We start from the raw sequence: 12,562 nt of genomic DNA on the forward strand, positions 1-12,562 counted from the left end.
GATGAAAGCTTTCCTAGTTTATAGGGATGCTGCTCAGATTATGCAAGACTTGAGAGGATCACACGTTAAGAAAGGTGGAAAAGATGAGCCAAGGAAGCAAGATATGACAAAATAATAATTTATAAATTATCAAGGGCTCATGAGGGAGGGGGGAGCGGGGAGGGAGGGGAAATAATGAAAACCTGATGCCAGGGGCTTAAGTGGAGAGCAAGTGTTTTGAGAATGAAGAGGGCAACGAATGTACAAATGTGCTTTACACAATGGATGGATGGATGGGTTGTGATAAGAGTCGTATGAGCCCCTAATAAAATGATTAAAACATAAATAAATAAATAAATGGATAAATAAAAAGAAAGGGAATATTGTCAACCTCAGTGAATGAAGAAACAACAACCGAGTCCAGAAATTGGGTGAAGAAGACCTTAGAATCACTATTGATGTAAGAACTAATGAAGTTGGGCTCTCGGGTGGTTGAAGCTTTTCCACTTTAGATGAACATCTTGGCCTCGAGAAGCTCTTGGCTTGATGATGGCACAAGTGTTGAGCGAAGATCAGCTCGCTCAATAAAGCTGCTCTTTCTATCGGTCTTTAAACAAGATTTAAGCTAATAAAGGTCGTTTTACGGAATGAGTCTTAACTACGGATAAGGCTCGGATTTTCCAGTATGAGCTAGAGAGCAAGGTCCAATCAAGAGAGCGGTTTCCAGGGGGGTCTGCTGGGCCACTGAACTCAACCCCTAGTCAGTTCAGAAATGCTCTGTGACTGTGTGTGTGTGTGTGTGTGTGCATGTTTGTATTCCCAAGGGGTCATCGTTACAGGTTTTCTCAAAGGACATAGGGTGATCAGAGGGCCCTATTAGGAAGTGTTCCCAAAATTAAAAACTGCATTCTTGAGAAAATCCATGAAATTTGCATTAAGGATTTTTCCCAATGTGTCTGCTCATTCTTAGAAGACAGTAAGGACTGTTCTATGAAAATATTGTGAGAAAACTTCACCTTATCCACCTTAGAGCCCTGATCTGTCCCCTTCAAATTTCTGTTTACATTTTCTGAAAAAGACCTTTAAAGGGAAAATATTTTGTATCTCTCAAGAATGCCAACAACGCCACTTTGATGTGGTATAAATGGAAGAGTGCAGAATTAATGAGGAATGTTTAAGTGATGGAAACACTGATTTCAGAAGTGGATAGACCTAAATGAAGGCTATATTGAGAAACAATAGCTCATATTTTGATATTTTTATTTAATAAAGTTTTCTTTGATATTTTCTTAAACAACAGCAAAAATTTCAAAATACAAAACTATTATTTCTCCAAAAAGCCTCCATCCACCCTTGTGCTGATACCAAAAAATGACAAGTTCAAGAGGAATAGTGTCTCTTTCACCACCAAAGAACATTTCAAGATCTATCTTGAAGCACAATTCTCTCAGTAGTAAGATAATATCCATATTCCTGTAAGGAGGACAACTTTGCACAATCATTATTCAAATTTTCCCAGTAACCACCAAACAGGAAGAAAATTATGCCAACTTCTGCAGTGTGAAATTGATCAAACGTGCAATCAAGATGAGTTTAAATTATAGTGAATGGAATTTGAAGAGTAATTGGAAAATATTTCCTTTGTGATAGAAAGTGTGCCTGAGAAGGCATGATAAAATTTTGCAAGAGCAATGCCTTCATCCATTCAAACACTTTTATTTTCAACAACACAATTTGTGATTTAACACACATACCTTGGCAGAGGAAATATACAGGAAAGGAACCAATTTCAGAATCCATCAACCATTGAATATATGCAAATTCTGTTTGAAGTTGAAGAAAATTAAAACAAGACCAGAACAGCCAAACCATGACCTGGAATATATGATGTCTGAATTGAGAGACAATCTCAAGGATGCATTTGATATATTGAGTACTAATGACCTGAAATCAAAAATTTCATACATGCAGTAAACAAAGGTCATGAAAGGAACAGGAAACAATGAAAAAGTTCAAAATGAATGCTACACAATTGATCTATGTATTGTGATGAATTGTATGAGCCCCAATAAATTGATTTTTTTTAAAAGAAAATAAAATTGCAACAACAAAAAAAGGCTCAACATATCACTTCCATGATTAGCCTACAGAAAACTGTTAACTTTCATTGCTAAGTGTCTCTCTTTTGCTGGCTTTATTGAAGCAAAACGATCATACTGAAAGCTACCTCACAGGAAAACACACAGCAAAGAACTGAGGGTGCATGCCTCTGATAGCCAACGAGGAACCCAGGCTCTCCACGCAGTGGACGACAGAAAGAAAGGAATCTTGTTCATAGTTCTGGGAGCCTGGAAGCTAATCCCTCCCAATCCCTTTCAGGTGACTCCTCAACCTTGGCCCACACCTTCATAGATTGCACCCTGGTGAGAAATAAAGGACTGAAATAGAGGACTCGGCTAACCTGTCTTATTTGTGATTCTCAAAACCTCGGTGATACCTATGTTGTGAGCAACTAAGTTTGTGGTAATCAGTTACAGGTAAACTAATCCTAGAACAACAACAAAAAAGACTGAATGAAACAGTGAAATCCAAATAAAGTTTGATGTTGAGTTAAAAAAAAAAGTCCAAAAGATTTGAAAACATACCATGAGAAGACAAAGTAAACCATTAAATTGAAATGTGCCAATACATGGATTTAAGAAATTTAAAAACATTGAGTATAGATTCAAACCTTGAGTTGAATTATGGAAGGATGCTAACGGAAATATAATGAGCAGCACAGGAGGCATAAGAGAAGATGGAAGAATACATCGTAAGCGTATCATAAATAACTGGTTGATGCTCAGCTATTTCAGGAGATAGAAGATGATAAATAGCTGATGTTATTGAAGAAAGAAGTTCAAGCTATGCTGAAGGCATTGGTGAAATAAACAAGCTTCTGATATTGATGAAATACTGATTGAGATGTTTCAAAAAATAGACGCAATGCCAGAAGAACTCATTAATATAGGCCAATAAATTTTGAAGACAACCATATTTGTGTTAATTCCAGAGAGAGGTGGTTCAACATAATGTGAGAAAGTTTGAACCATATCATTAATATCTACCACATTCAAATAAAAAACGCTGAACATAATTTTAAAAACTGAGAACTGTATCAGTAGTACATGAATAGGGAACTGCTAGAAATTCAAGCAGAAAAAATGGAAAAAGTCGTAGGCTGAAGGACATCATTGCTGATATCAGATGGATCTAGGCTGGAAGTGAAAAAACAAGAAATGCATTCACCTGTTTTATTGACTATGCAAAAGCTTTTAATTGTGCATCAGGATGCATCATGGGTACCATGGTGAAGAATGGGATTTGCAGAATACTTAAATGGGCTTATTCAGAACCTGCACATTGATCAAGATGCAGCCATCCAAATAGAAAAGGGGTACATTTAAAATCAGGTTAGGTGCGCATCAGGGCTGTATACTTCCACTATACTTATTTACAGGCTGAACAAACAGTCTGCAATATTGGACTCAATGCAGAAGAATGCAGTATCAGTGTAGGAGGAAAATTCATGAACAACCTGTGATAAGCATATGATACAACTCCATTTGTTGAAAGAGAAGAATACTGGAAGAAAACGTGAACTATTTACTGATGAAGACCAAAGAACAAGGCCTTCAGCGTGGATTCCATCTCAATGTTTGGTGGTTACACAATTTCATGTCAACTTGATGAATGAGAATAAAGGGTGGAGTCTAGCCTGTCAATCAGGTCACAGCCTGGTGATCCCTCCTTGTGGGCATGGCCTTCCTTATGAGGATTCTGGGACTTCCTCTCTTCCTCCCTGCTTCCCATTCCTCATGACAAGCCACATGGAGCCACACTGATGGCAGCCAGAGCCCTGTAGATGCTTCCACCACCATCAGAGCCACAGATTTTCCACCCACAGACCTGTGCTCTTCCTGCATTTGGCATCATTGCTTGTGTTGTATGAATCTGAGAGGAATGTATAGACTAGTATCGGACATATGGACTAACATCAGACTTACAGACTTGACCTGGACTGGGATGGGATGTTTTCTTAATATACAATTACTCTAATATAAAGCTCTCTCTTATACATATATGATTGTTCCCGGATTTGTTTTTCCAGTCAACCCAGAATAACACACAATATAATAAAAACTAAATCCTCACAGTTTATAAATATCGAATGCTGTCAATAATGAAAATATTGAAGTTATCGAAGATTTCTTTCTTTTTTCCTTCGTTCCTTCCTTCCTTATTTCCACAATCAAATCTCCACAGAAGTAGGAACCAAGGAAACAGATGATGAAGTGCATTGAGAAAATGTGTGCAAAAGATCCCCTTAAAGTATTAAAGGGGGAAAAAAGGTACATCTGTAACTTTTGGGACTAAGAGAGACATGACTCAGTGCCTGACATTTTAAATTAACTTAAATCCATGTGCAAACTAGGAAAAGAACACTAAAGCTCCGAGAGCAATTGATGTCTGTGAATTACATGGGTGAAAGACATTCAATCTACCCCAGACTGCTAGAAAGACGGACAAAGGCAGTGTGGGGGGCAGTGCAGCTAGGATGATCCTTGGAAGCAAAGATGGCAAGACTTCCTCAAGTCCACTTGGAACGTGTCATCGGGAAGGACCGTTCCCCAGAGAATGACAACGTGCTCGATAAATTAGAACATAAGCAATCAGAGGAAGACGTCAACATGACGGATTGACACCGTGGCTGCTACAACAAATTCGAGCAGAGTGACGAGTGTGAAGATGGCACAGAAGCCAGTCAGGTGTCACTCTGTTGTACCTATGGATGCTATGAGTAGTGACCAACCCAATGGTCCCTGACAGCAACAACAACGAAAGTTCACAATAGAACATAAATCTAGTTCACACGCAATATGTGTACTTCCTTTTACACACCAATGGTGTTTTATTGTTGTTGGGCTGAGTTCAAGTGTTCATTGTCTACAGATCAATTCAAAGGATGGTTTGGTTTATCATAGATAATTGATTACGAAAAGCCTATATCACTTAAAGAAATGCAGTGAATTTCTGGAAAATGTTTATGAGACTTAAATATCTGACTATATGTTTCAAAAGTACACACTTCAGCTTCTTTAAAACAATATGAAAAATTGAGTATAATTAAGGGCATTAGCACAAAAGAGTCTCCACATTATGACATTTACAGTGAATATCTGAGTCTACAAAGCACAAATGCTCCTAACGAATGATGCAAACCTAGCTGCTGATTTAGATTTTTAAAATATACTTAGACAAGTGATTGGTGTTTTGTTATCTTATTACGTCTTCTCCTTCTTTGGAAACTTAAGTCTGCCTCTCCCGTAGTATAAGTAAACCTCTCAAATATCTAACATGCAGGAAACTTGGCTATTCTAATTTAGGTTTAAATGACCCTCCAACCCCAAGTGTGCTCATTGCCTCAAACAGACCCTACCCAGATAAGGAGAAGAGTGTTTTCTACTGAGTCCCCAATTTAAACATATAGATGGGAGGAACAAATAGTTATTTCCTTTAAGTAGCTCCTTTCACAAAGGTATAGTATGGCACATTTGATCCTGATATGGTTCAGTTGTTAAGATGACAAATTTTGGTAACTACTTACAACCTTCTTCCAATTCAGAGGCTTATTTCAAGGGGGGCTAGTTACGATAAAATTTCCATTCACAAAATAACACTCACTGTTGCAATCCCAACACCACTCCTTTAGACTTCTGTGTTAAGCTGCCTAACTGGTTGACCAGAGTCCCCTCTGACCTCTTTTCAACCCGCACTCCACAGGCACATTGACGTGGAAGATCAGTTCAGCCACATATCTCTGATGTGGAACACATAGGGGCCCCTCCCTTGGAAGGGCTGGACAGCAAAAGGGTAAGAAGGAGGAAGGCTGAAGTCCAAACACACTAGTTGATATCAAGATTCCAGTCTTTATTGACTGTGCACATTCTGGGAATTACTTGGCTTGTGCATGATTCAGTTTTCCTATTTGTAATATGGAGATGACAGTAGGGAGGGCGGCTGACGATTACATTAATTTATTAGAGGCTTCAAATAGGGTCGGGCAGATAAGAAGTCTGCAAACGCTATCTCTATGCACAACAGAACAAACGGTTTCTGAGTTATTTACCATCTCCATCTCAATAATTGTTTGCTGGTTGAGAATCATGGGAGTTGTATTGTTTTTGTTGTTGTTTTTAATATGAAGTCACTTGAAAAACTTTGTGGGAGAAAAATTAGATTTCCACATGAAAGATGATATTTTACCATCACTACTCTAGGGTGCCATTTTTAGAGGATGTGTGTGTGGAATTTTCTTGTTAAGGCCTAACGGGACCGGAACACATTTTCTCTGGGAGGCAAGATGGTTTCCATCTCTTTCAATCTCCCAGGGTTCTCCCCAAATCTGCCATCTCTTCTCTTTCCTCTCCACTGACAGTCTGGACTTCCTTCACACATTATCACACAAACTGGCAGGTCTGGCAACCCTAACGGGTTATTACCTAATAATCCCCCTAAAAGAATCTCTCAGCACGCGCTGTCACTGAGTCTGTGTAGACGCGTAAGGATTCTTGAAGGAAACCCTCAGACGCACTGCCTTGATTGTGCCTACTCACAGTGACCCTACAGGGCAGGCTAGCACTGCCCTGGTGGATTTCTGAAACGAACTCTTCACAGGAGTAGAAAACAGTCTTCCTTCATTGGGCGGTTTTGAACTACTGACCTTGTGTTTCACCATCCAACTCATAACCACGGAGCCAACAGTGTTAATAAACTGTAAAACATTGATTTTGGAGTAAAATGCAAGCTCTCTGAGATCACATATCCTCCAGGATCAGGATTATCTTTCCCTTCAAGGACTGCTGCTGGGTTTGAACGACTGAACTTGTGGTTGATAGCCCAATGCTTAATCCACGCCTCATCAGGGTTCTTTGAGTTATGAACAGACTATCCAAATTATTCAGCTGCATGTGTCATACTAATGAGCTTGGGCATTTCCTGAAAGCTATGTTTTAGAGTTCATGAAGCACTACTGAACATTGATGTTTAATAGATTTACATAAATTAAGCGCATTCACCAGCCAATCTGGTATACTCTGGAACCTTGCAAAATGTTTCCTGATTAAATATTGACTGCTGCAAGCGTCAAATTTGTAAAAATCCATCTATAGAGGAACTAAGAGATAGCATGGTCATGAATTTTTGATAGAACTCATGAATCAGCTTATTGACAGTTATCTGGATAAACCGTGAAGACCAAAAGTAGGAGCTCAGACTATCTCCACAGATAAGATAACGCATCAGAGAACAAATTACCTGAACGCACTCACAGAAGATAGACTTTTGTCTGTAGAAAATAACTCATGAAGAATATCATTAATTATTCCTTTTGTTTTAATAATTTTACAATTCACAGCAAGTCTCATAAATGGACTTTGTCACAGAGCCAAAAGAAGCATTCTCTTGACTAAAATGACTCAACTTTATAAAAATATGGCTTCCTTTAGAACAAATTCAAATGAGCTTGAATAATTAATTAAAACTTAATAGTGTGGTCTCCCTACAATCATTCTTACATTAAACTCTGTATATCAAAATAAAAATTATTTTTACACATGATTGGCATTTTTCCACTAACAATCTTCTAAACCACCTAATGATTTTATCTAGAATAATTACAAGACTCCTGCTTGTGTAATTTTTCTTCTCTTTGCTTTCCATCTGAATACAAATTAAAGGCAATTACTAGAAAATCGTTATGGTAGACACTTACAATGTAAAGCCACAACAAAGCTACATAAACTGAACCTAAGAGGAAAGCACTTGAAATACGTTTTTCTTAATAATAGCATATGCAACTCCAGGAAGGAGATTTTCTAGGCCAACTGGCTTTCTGAATAAAAACAGGTGAATCTATGAAGATAGATTTATTGCTCATGAATTGTGTTCGTTTTAAAACCATGCTCAGCATTTCCAAGTCCAAAATCTAGCTCACCATTTGTAAAACTAGGTCACTAAGCAAGTGTTTCGCACATTTCACTCATTTCCTCACCCTTCATGTTCTGTCTACATACATACCACCTACACTATTATTAACATAATATCCTCCATTGAAACGACTGCAAAGCAACTCTGTATTTTTTTTTTGCAACTCTGTATTTTTCAACTCTGCCTTTCTCTAAGAAACACTGTGAAATCACAGATCTGGTGTCTTACAGTCATTCATAACTGGATACATACATAATTCCCACAGCATACTAATCTATATAGTCATGTATAAAAATTATAAATGGTTTTGCATTGATAACTGAAAGATGGGGAAAGCTCTCAGACTCACTTTTCTTCTTAGCTTGAGTTTCACTGGTAAAATCAACATTTTTTTCTATTATACGCTACTCAAAACATGCAGCTCTTTTTATTTCACTTCGAGGTTTGTTTCTCCATGTCAAGGTTTCTATTGTTCTTATATTACTCACACCAGAGTTTAGGCCTTTATTTATAAAGACATAAAATGTGGAACTTCTAAGAACCAAGGACCTATCTTTAATTTCCTCTTCCATACTCACCATATGCCTAATCAAATCCTAAGGACTCTGAGGATATCAAGACAAAGTACTTTTTCTTGCCAGAAAGCCTATCAGAATTTAATGAAGTTGAATGAAGTGTTCACTCTAAGATACTTTTTCCCTTCTCACTGCCATTGAATCCACTCTGCTCATAGTGATCCTCTAGCCCAGGGGAGAGATGCCTCTTTGGGTTTCCAAGACTAATGCTCATGGGAGCAGACAACTTCATCGTTCTCCTGCAGAGCTGGTTTTAGCTGCTGACCCTGGGGTTAGCAGTTCAGTGCATATCCCACTTTGCCACCAGGGATCCTCAATTGCATCCTTAGAATTGATAACATACTCATGTCCTAGGGTAAGAGAGATCTCACTGTTTCCAAACAGGAGTTCGCTGAGTCTGAAGGACAGGATGGGGTTTCTATGAGAATACAACCAAGGGGTGGTGTTACTATTAATTGAGTGTTGGGAACTTGGACATTATTAGTCCCCTTTCTTGGACAGGGAAGGCTAAGTGACAGGATTAAAGAGACTCAGGTTGGGACTTGCCAATCCATCTCCAATACTTGGTTGGATTGGTAAGAGTATACTCTGCCTCCTTTTCTCTCCGTGAGTAAGTGTTTTGAGTTAAGGTGGCAACATCACTTCTTAACCTAACATGGACTGACTGGTCAATTTCTTTGATAAATAAATGTATTTGATAAAGACAATTCTTTCTTCTACCCAGTGTTCCTCCCAACTTCCATTTTCCCATTCTTTCCTTCATTATGGTTTTTCTCCTTAAACATAATGAATATTGACATTGATTTGATACATGATCTTCAGACACTAGGCAAAGTCTGTTCCTAAATCTGACTTACCTCAGTTCTCTCATCTGTATCTGTTGTAAAGCCATCAGATACATATTTCCACCTCTCTCATAACAGAACTCAGCTCATCTTCTCACGTTGGTCAGCTGTGAACTACCAACGCTCTGATCTCCCCTCCATATCTTGAAATCAAGACACACTCTTTCTGCCATATAGACTTTGGTAGTTATATATTGTCAATTTTACAGATTGTCAGTCGTCGATTTGAGGCTTAAGTGTGAAGGGGTGGAGTTTAGCCTGTCAATCAAGTCGCAGCTTGATGACTTCATTTGGAGGTACTAAGGAGATAAAATAGCTCACTGGAGGCAGGACACCGGCTCACTCCCTGTGAGAGATCATTAACGATGACAAGCCTGATGGAGCTACGCTGATGTAGCCAGAGCCCTAGGAGCTGGAGGAGATACAGGAAGACCCCTGCCAGTGCTAAGATGCTTCTACTGCTATTGGATCCATAAAATTTTCTACCCACTGGCCTGTGGGCTAATATTAGACTTATGGATTTGATCTGGACTGGGCTGGAATGTTTTCTTAATGTACAATTAAATAATATAAAACTCTTTCCTATACACCTGAGTGTCTCTGAATTTGTTTCTCTAGTCTACCCAATCTAAGACACAGACCAAGCCCTCAGAATACCTGATCCAAACTAATCCTTGTAAGAGCCAGGGATGGAGGATTAGAGAATTGTGATCAGGCTATGCCATTTTGCTTGAATTATGAATCTTAGAGATCAGAGATCTTGGTTTAAGATCTGGTCTATTAATTAGAGAACTTGTGCTGAATACTTATGGGAGACTAGAGCCTTTAAATAAATTGCTCACTGCATTGAGCATATTGCTAAGCACCGGGCAGATAGACATATTTCAGGGATTCCTGACTATAAACAAGTGAATATCATTTTATTCCTTATTGTACTCAAATAGCACAGCTGAGACTACTTCAAAATAATATTATTAATTTGAAGAAGTAAGAATACATAAACTCATGGTGTAATATGGATGAACCTTGAAAAAAATGATGCCAGTAAAAGAATTCACACAGAAAATGATATATTTACATAAATCCATTAATATATAATGTTCGGAATAGGCAAATCCCAGATACAGAAAATAGATTAGTATTTTCCAGGGGTGGGGGGAAGTCTGAGAAGAATAGGAAGTAACTATGTATTGGAACCAAAACAAAAATTAAACCACTCCAATTAAGTCCATTACAATTCATAGTAATAGTTTTGTTGTGATTGTTGTTTGAAAGGGGTTGAAATGTGCTGAAATCAGATGTTGTAGTGGTTACACAACCTTGTAAATATACCGATAAAATTAAATTGTTCATTGTTAGGTAAACAGTAGGATACATGGATTACATATCAAAAAAAAGAGAAAAGAAACTTTGTAGATACATTTCTGAAACTTGGAAACATTATTTCCTAATTTCTAAAACGATTATTCTTATATGTGTGAACATAAAAAATTGAACCGATATCTCTGTCATTATCTGTAGTATCTAAAATAACCTTGGGTAATAACATAGCATTTTTTCAGCCAATAAACTATGATGAATTTTTAGCTCTATCTAGCATTAAATAACTACAGAAACATTTCTTTTCCAATGAATTTATACTGGTGACAAATTAACTTGGGGATTTTCACATCAAAATATGTAAGGTAATTCATTAAAAAATTTAGTAGGAAAGGAACAATGCAGGCTGATTTCCAATACAATGAAAACAATTCAGCTTTGTGTGTGTTTCCTTTGAACCCTTAAGCACAGGGAAGCCAGTAATGAGATGATCTTGAGTTTGGGAGTCACTGATTGGTTTAAATGGACAAATGCTTACAAAACTACTAACAAAAACCATTGGCAATTGGAACCTACTCAGGTACCTCTGAAGAAAGAACTGAAGATCTGTTTCCATAATGGAAACCTGATAGAACAGAGTTCTACTCTGGATGCAAGATGTCACAATGAATTGGAATAAAGTCCATTGAAATTGGTAGGTGGGTGGGTTATGCTGAACCTATTAAGCTAAAATCTGTGCATATTTTGGTTGTCAGCACTAATAGTGCTACAGTTGATAGCCAGCCTCATTTATCAGTCATGCATCTGAGTCAACTTGATGTTCCGCTTGGTCAAAACTTCCCATCATCTCTGCCCTTTACAATGTCCCACTATATCTCTTGAGGAGAGAACTGTCCAACCAGGCTCTTCTGGAATTCATGACCCACAAAATCAGGAGCAAAAGAAAGGAGCTGTTGTTTCACATCACTAAATTTGGGGGTAATTTATTATGAAGCAATAGGAACTCAAACGCAGACGACGTGAAGATCCTCATATTTCCTCTGATAATGACCCATCCAGGTAGCTCAGCATCCAGCAAAAGAAAGGACACACTTGCATAAGACGTGCATCAGTAAAGAAAAGATGTAGGCCATTTGTAACTAAGACTCCATTCAGCTCTGTTTATCCAAGCTCTGGTTCTCTGCTTGACCCTTTCTGAGTCATAATATGAACGTATGTGCTCTTAATGGAGTGCTAATTTATTATTGAGAAGTATGTGTGCAAACATAAATACAAGCATTATCCAAGCCATCTTATATGCTATGATTAATTAAAGTCGAATTGCAAATCTCCCATTTGTTCAATATATATGTAATGAAATATTACTCATTACAAATAAAAGAGACATCATTCAGAAATGCTTTATTTTGAACCTAATTACTACCATAATGGGTAGATAGCCAATTCTCTTTCTGACAAGAAAGTTCCCTTCGTCTGTAGACTGAATCCACAAAATATGAAATGCCTGAACTTCATTTTTATATGAAAATGCCTGAGCTTCTCTTTTAAGATATCTAGGGTCCCTTAATAACAATAAGCTCAAAAAATATTCTAATAAACAACAGAAATGTTTATTCAATAAAAGCATTAAAACGTAGACTTGGGATCACGGTAGTGGGGTGGAGAAAGCATTTAAGAACTAGAGGAAAATTACATATTTCATCGTTACTACAATGCACTCCGATTTGCTCTTCACCTCCCCGCAGCCCTTCTGCAAGGGGATGTCCAATTCCCACTACCATGATCCCAATTCTACCTTACATATCCGGCTGGACC

General features: G+C 37.9%; 1 protein-coding gene across 1 annotated transcript in view; it reads right to left on the minus strand.

Moving 5' to 3' along the window:
- Window positions 1-12,562, minus strand: part of NRG3 (neuregulin 3) — a 1,269,559-nt gene that overhangs the window by 635,517 nt on the left and 621,480 nt on the right. The window lies entirely within an intron of this gene.

The sequence above is a fragment of the Echinops telfairi genome, unplaced genomic scaffold, assembly GCF_000313985.2.
Source record: "Echinops telfairi isolate 266 unplaced genomic scaffold, ASM31398v2 ScPeMD7_2010;HRSCAF=2546, whole genome shotgun sequence".
Taxonomy (NCBI): Eukaryota; Metazoa; Chordata; class Mammalia; order Afrosoricida; family Tenrecidae; genus Echinops; species Echinops telfairi.